General features: G+C 42.4%; 1 protein-coding gene across 21 annotated transcripts in view; it reads right to left on the reverse strand.

Annotated features, from left to right (window-relative positions):
• The window catches only part of WNK3 (WNK lysine deficient protein kinase 3), an 85,364-nt gene extending 73,010 nt beyond the window's left edge, over positions 1 to 12,354 (reverse strand). For 18 of the 21 annotated variants that reach the window (XM_079959961.1, XM_079959957.1, XM_079959955.1 and 15 more), the window contains exon 1: positions 6,743 to 6,950. The gene's annotated coding sequence lies outside the window, so the exon portion shown is untranslated. Of the gene's footprint in view, positions 1 to 4,596; positions 4,667 to 6,742; positions 6,951 to 12,160; positions 12,250 to 12,271 lie in introns of those variants that run through there. The other 3 variants (XM_079959956.1, XM_079959959.1, XM_079959960.1) reach the window with 3 other exon arrangements.
• Between the last annotated feature and the right edge of the window lie 2,255 nt (positions 12,355 to 14,609).

The raw sequence follows: 14,609 nt of genomic DNA on the forward strand, positions 1-14,609 counted from the left end.
GACTTGTCAGTCTACTTCTGTCTTAAAGGTAAAGGTAAAGGTAAAGGGACCCCTGACCATTAGGTCCAGTCCTGGACAACTCTGAGGTTGCAGCGCTCATCTCGCTTTACTGGTCGAGGGAGCCAGCGTACAGCTTCCGGGTTATGTGGCCAACATGACTAAGCTGCTTCTGGCGAACCAGAGCAGCGCACGGAAACACCATTTACCTTCCCGCTGGAGCAGTACCTATCTATCTACTTGCAATTTGACGTGCTTTTGAACTGCAAGGTGGGCAGGAGCCAGGACTGAACAATGGGAGCACACCCCATCACGGGGATTCAAACCACCGACCTTCTGATCGGCAAGCCTTCTGTCTTAGGTGGCTGATAAACAGCATTATTAAAGACAGTGTTATTAAGCTATAGCAGAACATACAATACAAAAAAAAGTTTGTAAAAAGAAGTATTTGCTTCACCAAATATTGAGAAGTCTTTCAGCTTGTTGCTAAACATGTAGCTAGAACTATAATCAAGCCATTATTAAATTGGATTTTCAAAAATCATCTGACAAAATGTCTCAAAATAACTAGGATTTGTGGCAACCTTTGCCAGCAGGTCCGCCACCACCATGTTATGGCTAGGAAATGATTAGTGATACTCAGATCAACACAGCGGATACATTATACCAAAGAAGCCAGTGAAATTCTATCAATATCTCATTTATGTAGCTCTGCTGTCTTTATGTAATCAAAAGGCTAAAAGAAATTCTAAATTCATATATGCTATGAAAATTAATCATAACAACCTGCTCACTCTGTAACAATAAATGTTATTAATAGCTACCCCAGCACCACCAAAAAGACAAGATGGGGCAAAATGTGAATGAATTCACAGGTGCAACTTTGCTGCCAAGGTCATTAGCAAAAATGGTACTAAGCGAATATGCTAACAGGTGCAGACATATGACATATGATCAACAGTTCACCCTTGAGGCCAAAAGCCAGCTGAGCCAGTGACATTCCCATGGTGACTCTTAACTGCAGAGAAGCCCCAGCTTGTATACACAAATGCTAGTTTTAAAAAGGTTCATTGTTTTTGTTCTTTTTTAAATCAACTACCGGTACTTCATTTGCTCACAATGTCATTTTAGAAAACAAAGACTATGTGATCACAGAAATGTTGGGGGCAATTTAATGTTCAGTTTTGTTTTACCTTTTAGTCATCCCAACCATGGAGAATGTGGTTGGGTTACAATGCACTGAGCCCACAAATTAGCCAGACTAAAACTAGTAGAACAGATAAAAAAATACTGAGAGAAAGCACTGGCTATCTGTCTTGTCTTAAAGTAATAAAATGCAATTTAACAGCTACAACTTGGGAGGAAAATACTTAAAACAAAATAGAAGAAAGTATCTAGACTTGAATACAGTGGAGAATGGCCAAGGTTATAATTGGCCACAACTGAAAGCAAGTCAGCAGTAGACAGGATTGCCAAAAAACGCATCTACTATGCCATTTTGGGTTCATCTCCTTTAACATAATGCTATATTTAAGCCATAGGAAGCAGCAATACTGACCTTGCTTAGCACTGCTTAGGTCTCAGCTAATAATAATAATAGTAATTTTATTATTTGTATGCTGCCCATCTGACTGGGCTGCCCAAGCCACTCTAGGTGGCTCCCAACAGAGTATGAAAAACACAATAAAACATCAAACATTAAAAACTTCCCTAAACAGGGCTAAAGTAATGCTATCTAGCATTGGTAACCATATTTTATAAAATATGCCAATAAACATATATTTTAAATATGGCTGCCAATGAGAAGAGGGAGTAACAGGCTTGAGTTGCAGTAGGCTGAAGATGGATATCTGAAAACTCTTCCATATTATAAAAATAGTTGGGCACTAGAATGAGTCGTCCAGAGAAGTTATGCAATCATCTTCCTTAACCTTAAAAAAAATGGCAGAACAATGGAAACCTACCATTGCAGAGACTTCAACTGGGTGATCCTCAAGGTCCCATTCAACTCTATGCAGAAAAACAATAATAATGCTGTTTCCACCTATGACTATCTAATCCATCATATCTCTTCTGGCACTGAATGCTTCTGGATTAACTTCTGACTCACATTAAAGAAACTTGGGCAGGGTAACAAATGGCCAGACAGCAGATTCCCCTTCCCTGATCCATGATTCTTCAAAACCTTAGCCATCTAATAGAACAGATTCAGTTATAAGATTAATCCTATCTGTAATCTGAATAATGCACATAAATATTTTGGAACAGAGTCTCTAGCTATCATGGGTATAAAACTTTGCAGGGTGGAGGAAGGGTTGCAATAAAGAGATCTGAGATCTCTGTGTCCTCTATGACGGATGAGAAAGGCCAGTCCGGAAAATTTTCTTTTGAGGAAGTTTGATGGGTGGGCTTGGCCATACAATTATAATACAAATGATCAACACATTCAGTGTCAGAAACAAATCTCTAACAACCACAGTAACTGAAATTGCCTTAGCATCAAAATGATTTCTACATTGGTTCCTACTTGTAAGTCTCTGATGAGGAAACAACAGTCATAGTTGATGCTGAACTTTGTTTCAAAACAGCATTCATAGATGGAAGAGGTTACAGTTTTACTGACAGAGAAAAATAGAGATTCTGGTTAACAAATCAGCACATCTATAAAGTTAAAAAGAGCCAGCTCACAAGTTTTGGCTACCTTCCACAATCAGACAAGCTATGAACATAGATGTATAGTAGCTGTTAGCCAGAAATTAGATGTAGGATTGGTTTTTGGCTAAGTCAAAAAGTGATTGAAGCTTAAGCCACTTTAAATAAGCTGTCCAGCATGAATGAAAGCAGCAGCAGCAGCATAGGAACTAAGGGTTTTAGATGCAAGCCAGGAGCAAACCTTAGCCATGAACTCACTGGGTGGCTGCTGAGAAGACTCAACTTCAGCCCCTCATCTTTATTAGAATAACTTTGATAACATATAGAAAGAAGGCTCAACACTAAGAAAGCACTATCTAAATGACTATTAATATTTTATGGGAAGAAGAAGAAGAAGATGAAATCACAGGGTATTTTGTTCTTTTAAAACTCCATTATCATCATCATCATCATCATCATCATCATTAATGTTTCTAAAAACAAAGGGTGAAATAAAACGTTGCCATTTTGCTCATAGAATGGCTTTTGACCCACCTGAGGTGTCTACTAAGCAAGGAGAGGTGATTTTTGACAATTTGCCCTTTCCACCATGCCTGTTGAAAATTTGTTCCAAACTGTTGGGTGACCCTCCAGAATAGTGTGGAAGGTGCTGCAGGAGGCTGCAGTAGGAAAGAGAAAATCAGCAAAAATCACCTTCCCTTCTCTTATGTTAGCAGACTCCTCAGCTGGATTGAAAGCTGTTCCGCTTGAACTGGATTTCACCCAAAAGATTTTCTCCAGTACGCTTTCTTCACAATATGCAAAAGCTATCTTCCCATGTGTTCATTCTTAAAGACTACGTTGAAAACCCTGGACAAGGCATGGGAAGAGCCAGAAGTGTTACAAATGCAGCATCTGCCAGAATATCAACTCTTGAACATAACATAGACTTCAGAAATGTCAAGGAAATGTCTCAACCTCACCTATGCAGAAAAAAATGATTTAACATTTAAAATGTCTGCTACTCTTGGAATAGAGAACAGCTGTGACTTTGTAGCTGATCATTTGACAAAGCGGCATACTGTATACTCAAGCTATATTCAGGACTGGGAAAAGTTCATCTGCAAATTAGGAAAAAGCTGTTTAAGGCATTTAGGAGAGTTTAAACAGATAGTACTATATTCATTATGATCAGTAAGCAAGCATTGTAACTATGCTAAATCTACATATTCTAGCCAGTAGAAAAGAAACATAAGACAAACCAGGAACCCTGACTTAAAAGCAATGCTTTCTCTATCTGTACTATCAGAAGTGTGATTTGGTCCTCCATATTTGATCACAATGTTCACAGAACTACCTATACTTCGAATTCAATCTTTGACTGTCTCTTTTACTCAATGTTCCTCCATACTTTAGGCAAAATAAAAACTGCTAGCATCACCTACTATGGCTCAGAAGGCAGGTATATTAAAAAAGGGAAGAATCCATATCATGTTGGATATTGAGAAGTGACTATAGGAAGCAAAAAGGCAGCATACAAAACTAAAACAATAATCCCAAAGCAATCTCCTGCCCAACACTCAAGGAGAAGTCCAGAACTAACCATGCCTATGGAGGGAAGGAATGCCCACCTCTTATTTTGAGAGAGGTACAAAGTCTAGAGTTAGGGTTTACTACTAGGTCCAAGAAACAGAACAGTTCTCTTAAATTTTACACAAAATCCAAGCTTATCTAGCTTAATAGGGTTGATAAAGGGAGCTCTGGTCCCTTTCTGGTCCTGTTCTAACTGCCTCAGGTTTCAATAGGAGTCATTTGCTGCCACTTTTTAAAAGTCACCCACAAATAAATTAAAAAGATGGATAAGATACTAAATTAGGTAAAATTGTTGTTAACTCTCCAAAATAATACAACCTTGTAAAGAAATCCACAAAAGCTATAAGAATGCAAAAAGGAGAAATGTATACTAACCTACTTGGGGCTAGCTGACGAGTGATGATGAGTTTGATCCCTTCTGCAGTCTGTTGTGTTTCTATGCTGGCTGCAGAAAAGGGACAAAGCACTCCATCTCACTCACCTACATGGAATTCCTTGTTGCCCATGGCTACCAGGCTAGTGCTGAAATGCATAGTCTCTGATGCTTAAACTATTCAGTAAGGGACCCAACCTCTTTTAAGGAGTCTTGGTCTTTGACCAACAGCAGTGTTTGGGTTCAGCTACAAGTCAAAACTGTCTGCTATGCTCCCGAAAGATACGCACACAAATAACAGCTGGCTAATATTTTTTTTAAGAACTGTTGGAACTCTACATGACTTTTATTTAAAATGTACATTTCAACAGTAACTTAAAATAATCTGAATTGTTTCTGCTTTCAGGTTCTGTTCTAAGGAGCCTTGTATTTTTTTAAACTCATAATTGCAGACACTAGCAATAAACTCATGAACAGGGGACAGAGGGCTCCTTCTGATGAGTGGTGTGATTAAATCACAGAATTCTGCAACAGCAACACCCTCTGAGGGACCCCACCACCACCACCCTATTGCCAGAGATCCTTCCATACTGCCAAAGCAACAAGAGCTTAATGGAATCTTGATCTATGCATTGCACCTTTCTGAGGCAAATGGATATCTAGCAGCCAAAATTCCAAGTCACGGGGGACTTTATTTCCACTTTCATGACCCAGATAATAAAATCTGCTGCTCAGCTCCCAAGTTCTTACCTTTCTGCTGGCAACAGGAACTAAACCAGGAACCTAGATAGCTGCAGGATATATTTAAATGCCTTTTTTTAACAGTCTCAAACCATGAGCAAAATTTCATAATACAACTAGGAAACCTGGGTTTGTCTGATTGATACTTTTTAATGCACAACAAAAGTATGCAGAAAGCACTCACCAACCTATTTGTCCCTACTATTACATGACTTTCATTTCAAATGCAACCTAAAGGCAGCTGGATATTAAAGTATCAAAAAATAACATGATATAAGGTACAGAACAGACAAACAGCTGCAATGGTTCTGAAGAACAATTAATAAAAATCCATCTAAGGAAAGCAAAGGAACTATATATTTAACTTGGGTGATCAGACAAGGAGAGATGTCCCAGATGGAAGTGCTGATCAACTCCCCCCCCCCCCATCCCAATTGAAATATTTCACCAACAAAGCTAAATTACTCAAACAGCACAATCCTATGCATGTTTACTCAGAAGAAAGTCCCAGGATGTCCCGTGGAGGATATTCCCCCAGGAAGTGTGTTTAGTATTGTAGCCACAGTTATTTTAAAACAAACACAATCTACATATACACTCTCCCCTCTATGAGGAAAAAACCCCACTGATGAATCCAGTCTGCAAAATTCCTAGGGGTGGAGGAACTACACAGCCACACACAAAAGGTCTTTTAAAAAAAAATCCAGCAGAATGAGGTTGATACCACAACACAGGAGGGTAGATGCAAACAAACAATAATAGAAAGCACATACAAAAGGGAAAACAGAGGGGGTTTTTAGGCATGTGGTTAATAGGACATTGTGGAACAATGAGAGTAAAAGCCACAAATAATTTAAGAAGAGGCTTTCTTCTCTTCCCCTATCTGGTCCATTGGAATTCTATACACACGTACTCTGCCTCTTTCCTCCACATGCTAAATAAAATATCAGTATAAAATTCCAGCTCTATCGTTCCTCCCTGCCTCATCATTTTTGAGCACATGACTCACCCAACAAAGAAATTCCATCCATCGTGACCCCCCACACACCTGTCTTTTGAACACCAAATACCACTCACAGATTAAATCACCCCAAACCTGGGGGGGGGGGGGACTAATTGATACCTCAAGGCTGCACATATTTTCTAGGAACTAAGTCGTGTTGATTTCAAATAATTTAATTTCTAAGTATTGGTACTTTAGATAATAACATAAATCCCCGGCCGGATCCATTTTCTACTCCAACCACCAATACTCCCAACAGTGCTCAGCACGGCGATTCATCCAGACATACTGTAGTCACATGCACAAAAGCCGCCCAGACCCCCTCCTCTTTTTGCGATCTCTCTTCTTACTACCCACCCATCATTCAGGGAACAAAAACCATCCCTAGACCACCCCCTCCTTACCCAAGTGTATAAGGTTTGGGCTAGCGCCCGCGGGGAGGCATCTCTCCATCTCTGTGGACTCCTCTCAAACAAACCCCATGGAAGCAGTAAAAAGGAGGTGGGGGTGCTTACTGCATCAAGGGGAGAAAAGACCCCCACCTCCTTACAAGGAAGAACTTCCGGGTAATGGTGAACCTCGTCTGATAAGCAGGTGAAGAGCAATCCTCTCCCTTCTACCTTCTGTCTGGGCTGTACTATTCGGAGGAAACCCCTCCATATATACACAGAGAGGAGGAGGAGAGGAGGAGGAGATGGAAGCAGAGGCAGCCCTCGTACAGCTTGACATGCCAACAAAGTCTCAATGAAGCAAACTACATGGGGTAAACCATCTGCCCTATAAAAGAGAGGGGGAGAAAGATACACAGAGATGGATGGTGTATAAAGGCAGAACACCCGGATGTCAAATGAATATGTTCTTTCCCATCTTCAGCAGTGGAGATTTCCACTCTCTGTGAGAGCATTAAGCAGGCAGAAATAAGACATGGTGATAGTATTAGCTCACTTCTGCAGACACATGCCATTTAATTTAGTCGGTTTAAAGATGTGCTAGCATGACTATGCCAAGCTCAGCAAAACGTGCGTGCGCACACACAGACAGCCTCACGTTCTCAGCAGCTCTTGTGCAGGAACAGAACATCAACCACAAATTTACAAATGCAACTATAACATACATAGCAACCACAAATTTGCACATTTTAATCAGAAATAAATCACATTTGATGCTCATACACTACCAAACTCACAGTTCAATGCGAAAATAAAAACATGAAAATTACACCAATTTCCACAACCATTGTCTTTCTAGCATATACTTCATTGAAAATACTCTCTCATCTTCCAAAACCAGAAACAAAACTGAAAAGATCACACATACTTCCACATTTATTCTAGAGCTTCAATCAATTTTAAAACTTTTGTTAATTAAAATGGCATACTGATTAATTAGGATTTTAAATTGTTTAAATACAAGTAAATTGAAAAAACAAACACAAATTATAAAAACAAACATGGCAAACACCATTTTAAAAGAGCTGGTGCCTGCTGCAGTACATGTGTGTATCATCAGAACACAAAGTACAGTAAAGGTAAAGATAAAGGGACCCCTGATCATTAGGTCCAGACGTGGACGACTTTGGGGTTGCGGCGCTCATCTCACTTTACTGGCCGAGGGAGTTGGCGTATATGACTAAGCCACTTCTGGCGAACCAGAGCAGCGCACGGAAACGCCGTTTACCTTTTTACTGGAGCAATACCTATTTATCTACTTGCACTTTGACGTGCTTTCGAACTGCTAGGTTGGCAGGAGCAGGGACCGAGCAACAGGAGCTCACCCCGTCGCGGGGATTCGAACCGCCGACCTTCTGATCAGCAAGCCCTAGGCTCTGTGGTTTAACCCACAGTGCCACCCGTGTCCCATTTACAAAGTACAGTAGTAATAGTCAATTACATTTCACTCAGAGTAGACCTATTGAAATTAATGGACAGGTCTTAATCATGTTCATTCATTTCAGTGGTTCTATTCTAAGTAAAACTTAGCTGAATACCACTCAATAGTCTGCGACTAAGGGGGTATGAGTTCTGAGGAAGCAGAATGGATTGTACCACTTCAGACTGGAAGTTGGGCAACGAAGTTTTGAATGCTCCACAGTTAAAAGCTAAAGCAGCAAACAAAAGTGTTGTGGTAGATAGTAGTCCTTTTCTTCTCAACTTGCTGGTGTTCTTCTTGCAGGGAACATTTTTACATGCAGGAGCATAAAAAATGGCAACCCCACCTGCAGTCTGAAGTGATAAAATACAATTTCTAGCACCCCTTTCTGTACCATGAGTAAAGCAAGCCTAAGGAGAAATCTGTGCCCCATTTTCCAAAATCTACTTTAACACACAATCTACTTTTGCTCACCAGCAAAAATAAATAAATGGGAAAGGGGTTTCTCAAATACAGGAACATTGAAAACCACCAAACTAATGGAACAAGAGGGATACTAGAGCCTAATCACCAAAAGCTGGCTTTCATGGCTTTTGAATAGACCCACTCCGTTTCAACTATTCTGCTGAGACAATTGCTTTTGGCTCTTACTGAAATGCATTCACACACACAAAAAAAACACCCTTAGTACTACCTGCTTCAATGAAAAACAGGGCTCCTAAACCTTGTAAAACGAAGTATTCCAAACAGTGCACTTCCTCCCATCACAGTATAGTAGAAAAACCTGCATATGCTGAAATTCCCTTTTCTGTTAGGAACATAAGATTCCTTCATATACTGAGTCAGACCATTGGTTCACCTATCTCAGTATTGCCTGCACTGACTAGCAGCAGCTCCCAAAGGTTTCAGGCAGGAGTCTCTCTCACCCCTATCTGGAGATGCCAGAGATTGAACTTGAAACCTTCTGTATGCAAAGCAGATGTTCTACCACTGACCTAGTGAAGGCCCAGGACTACTATCCTATACAGAATTTATAACTATTGCCAGTTGATCCAGTCATAATCCTTATCAGTCTTCAGAGACTGGTCGATGTACAACCCTTGGTGTGCTGGAAGATATATCCCATAAATATTGAGGTCAGCATTGCTGTGTAAGAAAACCACTCGTGGAGGGCCATAGCTCAGTGGTGGAGCATCCACTTTGAATGCAGTGGTTCAATCCCTTGCATCTCCAGGGATAAACACACACACAATCTCAGTCCCACAAAGAATATGCCTCTGATTACAGGGGCCATTTTTATAGCACTGCTTTGTTTGACCATCCACTCAAAAATGTGTTGTTGTTTTTAATTGAAAGCCCGTAAGAAACAGGAGACCAATATCCCCAAAGCTACCTGCTTTCCTGCAAGCAGAAAGTGTGCTGGAAAACCTTGGACAGAGATATAAACTTGGACAGAGATATAAACAGAGATATAAACTGTGCTAGTGTAGCACCCTGCTTGTGGTTAACGCTTAGCTGGAATGAAATATTCAACGCAGCAATAGAGAAATTAAAATAATAATTTATTTGTCAGACAAATAAATATGAGGCACAGTGGTATATGGTTACCAAGCTCTGGCCTGGCCTCCTGCCATTCTGGCCAGCACTTATATTTCCTTAATCCAGCCCCCTTGCTCCTCCTGTGGCTGCCTCTGTCCAATCAGCCTGGTTGAAATTCCTATTGGCTGTTTGCTAGAACCAATCACAAAAGATACACCCATTTCCTCTTGTCCTTTTATGGGAAACAAAAAGATATATATTCTTCTATCTATAAATGACAAATAAGTAGTAATATATCTTACATGTGTCTCAACAAGGAACCTTAATTACCAGCTCACCTCGCCCTATTGCCCTCCAAAACAAATGGTTTAATCTTAAATTTTTATCTTAAACAGATGTCAAGGATCTTGAGTTCACATCATCATTGAAAGATCTCCTTCTCTTGGAGGTCTTTTAAACAAAGGCCTGACAACCATATGTGTGCTCTAATGATGTTTCCTGCTTGGCAGGGGGGGCTGGGCTGGTGGCTGATGGCCCCTGTGATCTCTTCCAACTATATGAAATAAGAATCTAGCATAAGGATTTAACATTTCTTAGCTTCTAATTCCTTTGCATAATTACATTTAAGCCAATATATTTAATACATAACATAGCTTTTTAGAAGAATAAACCTTTTCAAAGTAAAAAAGGAAGGAACAGTTTCCAGCCTCAAAATAAGATAGGAAAAAACCTCTCTTCTCCAGCCAAGCCAGTTGCCTTTTTCACTGCTCTTGACCTTTCAACCTTAGGAAAATATGGCTCAAGTTTAATGGGAGGCACATGGTTTTATTTTACTATTTAGGTAAAGGTAAAGGTAAAGGTACCCCTGCCCGTACGGGCCAGTCTTGACAGACTCTGGGGTTGTGCACCCATCTCACTTAAGAGGCCAGGGGCCAGCGCTGTCCGGAAACACTTCCGGGTCACGTGGCCAGCGTGACAACGCTGCTCTGGCCAGAGCCAGAGCCGCACACGGAAACGCCATTTTATTATTTACCCACTCTTAATTATGTTTTTCTCTGCTTTTTTATCTTCTGTAATATGTAGGGTCAGTGTAACCTTGGCTGTCAGCCTGTAATTCCCTTTTTTACGACTTTGAGAATTGTTTTCTGCTATAAATCAGGGGGCCCCCTTATCCAGGAGAATAAACATCTTGCCAAGGTTCTTAGGCAGCTGGTCTTCTGCCTGGCATGAACATTTGAAAATCTTTAAGCTCATTTTAAAATACAGGCCCTGATCAAGCCTTAATAAAAATGCAGGCTATGATTAGATGCCTCACTAGTAGCAACTAGCACACGGCGGATGACCAATAAAAGAGTAGTTGGGAACCTTATGTCCTCAAAATATGAACTAGGGAATGCATTCCTGTAATGTGTTGCTGCCAGGGTGAAGGAATGGCATGCTTTAGTTATTCTCAGAATTAAGAAGAGTGGACCTTTCAGTTCTTTCAGGCACAAGTACTCATAGCTAATGTCCCCCTCCTGACTCCATATTATCACATCTTTAAAAGGTAAAGGTACCCCTGCCCGTACGGGCCAGTCTTGCCAGACTCTGGGGTTGGTGCGCCCATCTCACTTAAGAGGCCAGGGGCCAGCGCTGTCCGGAGACACTTCCGGGTCACGTGGCCAGCGTGACAAAGCTGCATCTGGCGAGCCAGAGCCGCACACGGAAACGCCGTTTACCTTCCCGCTGGTAAGCGGTCCCTATTTATCTACTTGCACCCGGAGGTGCTTTCGAACTGCTAGGTTGGCAGGCGCTGGGACCGAGCAGCGGGAGCGCACCCCGCCGCAGGGATTCGAACCGCCGACCTTTCGATCGGCAAGTCCTAGGCGCTGAGGCTTTAACCCACAGCGCCACCTGCGTCACATCTTTATTCTTATCCAATTTCCGTTTCATTCAGATTAGCTCCCATAGCCAAATACTGTAAGCATATTGCCTCCCGAATGAAGGACATGTGTGAGGGAAATCTACAGCGGAAAGTGACAACCGAAAGGAAGGAGGACCAGAGGCAAAAACAAAACGCTGCAGGACTCAGAAACTCCGGCTGGATCGATGCCCACAAACATATCCCCCTTTCGTTTGAGACCCAGCCTAGGCTACGGGGGTTACAGTGCCAAGGAAGGCGATCCCTTCTGGGCGGCCTCAGGCCAGCCCCGCTCTCTCAGCCTGTCCTCCCTCACCGGGTTGTTGTGGGGAGGAAAGCGGCTGGCGGCCCGGAGGCTGCCTTGAGCCCCTTGCAAGAGAGCAGGGCGCCTATGTGAACTTTCGAAAAGGGGATTCGCGGGACTTTTGCACTGAGGAGCGGGCCGCCTCGGGAGTCGGGACCACGCCGCTCCCCAAGACCTTCTCCGACCGAACCTCCATTTTAGTTCACTGACCTTTCTTCTTGGGGGGGGGGGGCGGGTAAAGCGCCCCCCCCCTCACTCTTGGGCAACTACTTCTCCACAGCCACTGAAACTACCCCCAGAAAAGACCCTCCGTTTCCTCACCATCGCCCGCTAAGATGAGGCGAGGCGGGGAAGGAGGGCGGAGAGAGAGAGAGAGAGAGAGGATAATCCCCATTGACTTGGCTGCGTCTGCCAGCAGCAGCCCCCCCCCCCGCCAGCCTTGGCATCGGACTATTTGCGCGCGGGGTTTCTTGGGAATTGTAGTTTCTTCTTGTGGGAAGAAAGCGGGCGGGCGGGCGGGCGGGGAATGTGGCGGGAGAGTAGTGGCGGGTGAGATTCCACGTCGGCCATTTTGCTTTGCCTCCAGTAATGGGAAGGGATGGAGGGGGGGGTCGTTGCGTTGCCGCGCATTTTAACGGGAGTTACCTCAGTGTTGACAAGAGAAGGCGTGAAGGCCATGCATTGAGTTGTAAGAATTCAAAGGTCTCAAATGTAGAATAAACGTTCATAAATGTACACGGCAAACACAAAAACATAAGTATATAAACTAGGTGACTGAAATAGTACAGGAGAGCAATCCTGAAGCGCATTTTGACTCCCAAATTGACCTCGAATATTTCTCTGCAAGGAGGAAGGAAATGGGAAAAGCTTTCCAATTATCTTTGGACTGTAAGGGCTTGCACCTCCTTGCAAATATGGTCTGGCAAGTATCAGGCTGCGCAAACTATCAGTATGCGTAAGAGATTCAGGAACTAAAGCATTTATCCTCCAAAAGGAATGGCCAGGCTACCCAGAAAATGCAACCAAGTAAGGCATCATCAGGTATCCTGGCAGGAGAGAAGCAGCACTCAATTTTTTGCTGGAGAATGCCTCCTTCTGTGATGCATGTATGATATTTTGGAGGGTGGTCTTGGGCTGTCTTTATAGGGGCTTGTGCATCATTGTTCTGGGTCTCTCCTACCTCCTTGCAGAGAGGGGAGGGAACTCTTGCAACAAAAATCTGCCTTTCTTTCTATGGATCTTGCCTCCATCCATTCATCTCTGACCAATCATGGACTTAGAGGACTCAGTCCCTTGGGGAACTGGGCAGCAAAAGCCAACACCCCTATTTTTTTCTATAACAACTGTTCTACTGGAACAGGTTTTTAAAAGTTTCTTTTTTCTTTTTTAATCCACGGCACGCTATCTTCTGCTGCCCCATGGTCCCCCTTTTTTCCAAACAAAGCAGCAGAAAACAAATGTTATCAACTTCAAACAATATGTGCATCTTTCTGGAAAGAAACTACAGATATATACCCATTCCCTGGGAGAAAATCCCATTGAATACAGTGGAGCTTACTTCTGAGTAGAAGACATGAATCAGTTTGTGTTGCAAGTCACCAGAGGACAATGCCAATTTGTGCTCTTGTGGGTTTTGTGCCACAAGGCACCTGATCCATAATTTTCCTGATGGAATTCAGCAAAGATGTGAGATGTGATCATGAGAGTCAGGTATTAGTGTCTGGCTGTAAAAAATAAATAAAAATAAATAAATAAAGATCCCCTACCCAGGATTTTGCACCATTGTAGGGCAGATCTTCTATTCTCATAATCTCACATTGGGTCCTGAGGTATGTTTTTTGGGTGGAATGTGAGGAGAATCTGCACTGGGAAATTATAATTGAAATAAATACTGAGGACACTGTCAGGATCAGAAATTCCAGGATCCAGAACTTTGTGAACGGGAGGAAGGAGGCACCCAAATACAGTACTTGTGACTGGTTTTATTTTGCCATCATGCATGATGTTATCAGTCCACATTCTTCTCCTTGCTTCCTACAATTCTCTTAAGGTGCTCCCAGACTGGCACTATTTTTGTGTGATTTTCAATCACTTGCAGGCAAATTCAGATTGTATCGTTATACTTTTTTGGGAGTTATTGCACAACAAATCCTCTTCCCCAAAAGACTGGACTTTTTGTGATAAGGATAGTGATAGGGAAATGCACTTGAAAGTGTGGGATAAAATTTGCTTGATGCAACATTATCTAACCTCCCCACAAACAAGTCTGAATGAATTCTCAATAAATAGCCAACACTGTCTTCTCTCCCTGAAAACAAATCAGAATAAACAGGTTATCTGGAAGCATTCTTGGCTTTATTTGGTCCTCAGGTTTGACCTGAGAAAGATCTTGTATCTGCTTGCCCTTGGTGGGAAAGGTTTCCCCCAGCTAAATGGCTTCCTGCCATTCATGGAGAGAAGATACATTAGTGTTTGTGATATGTTTTTCAGGTCTGCTAGCTAAGTCAGGCACTGACCAAAGGTCTCAGAAGGGTCATGGTCTGATGACCACACCACCACTCATTGGCCCCCTGGGCATGGGCGCAGCCATAATTTATTTTACTGTGGCCCTGACCTAGCCACTGTGATCCACGCGACGGTCACCTCCAGACTTGATTAC

The sequence above is a fragment of the Podarcis cretensis genome, assembly GCF_951804945.1.
Source record: "Podarcis cretensis genome assembly, chromosome: 17".
NCBI lineage: Eukaryota > Metazoa > Chordata > Lepidosauria > Squamata > Lacertidae > Podarcis > Podarcis cretensis.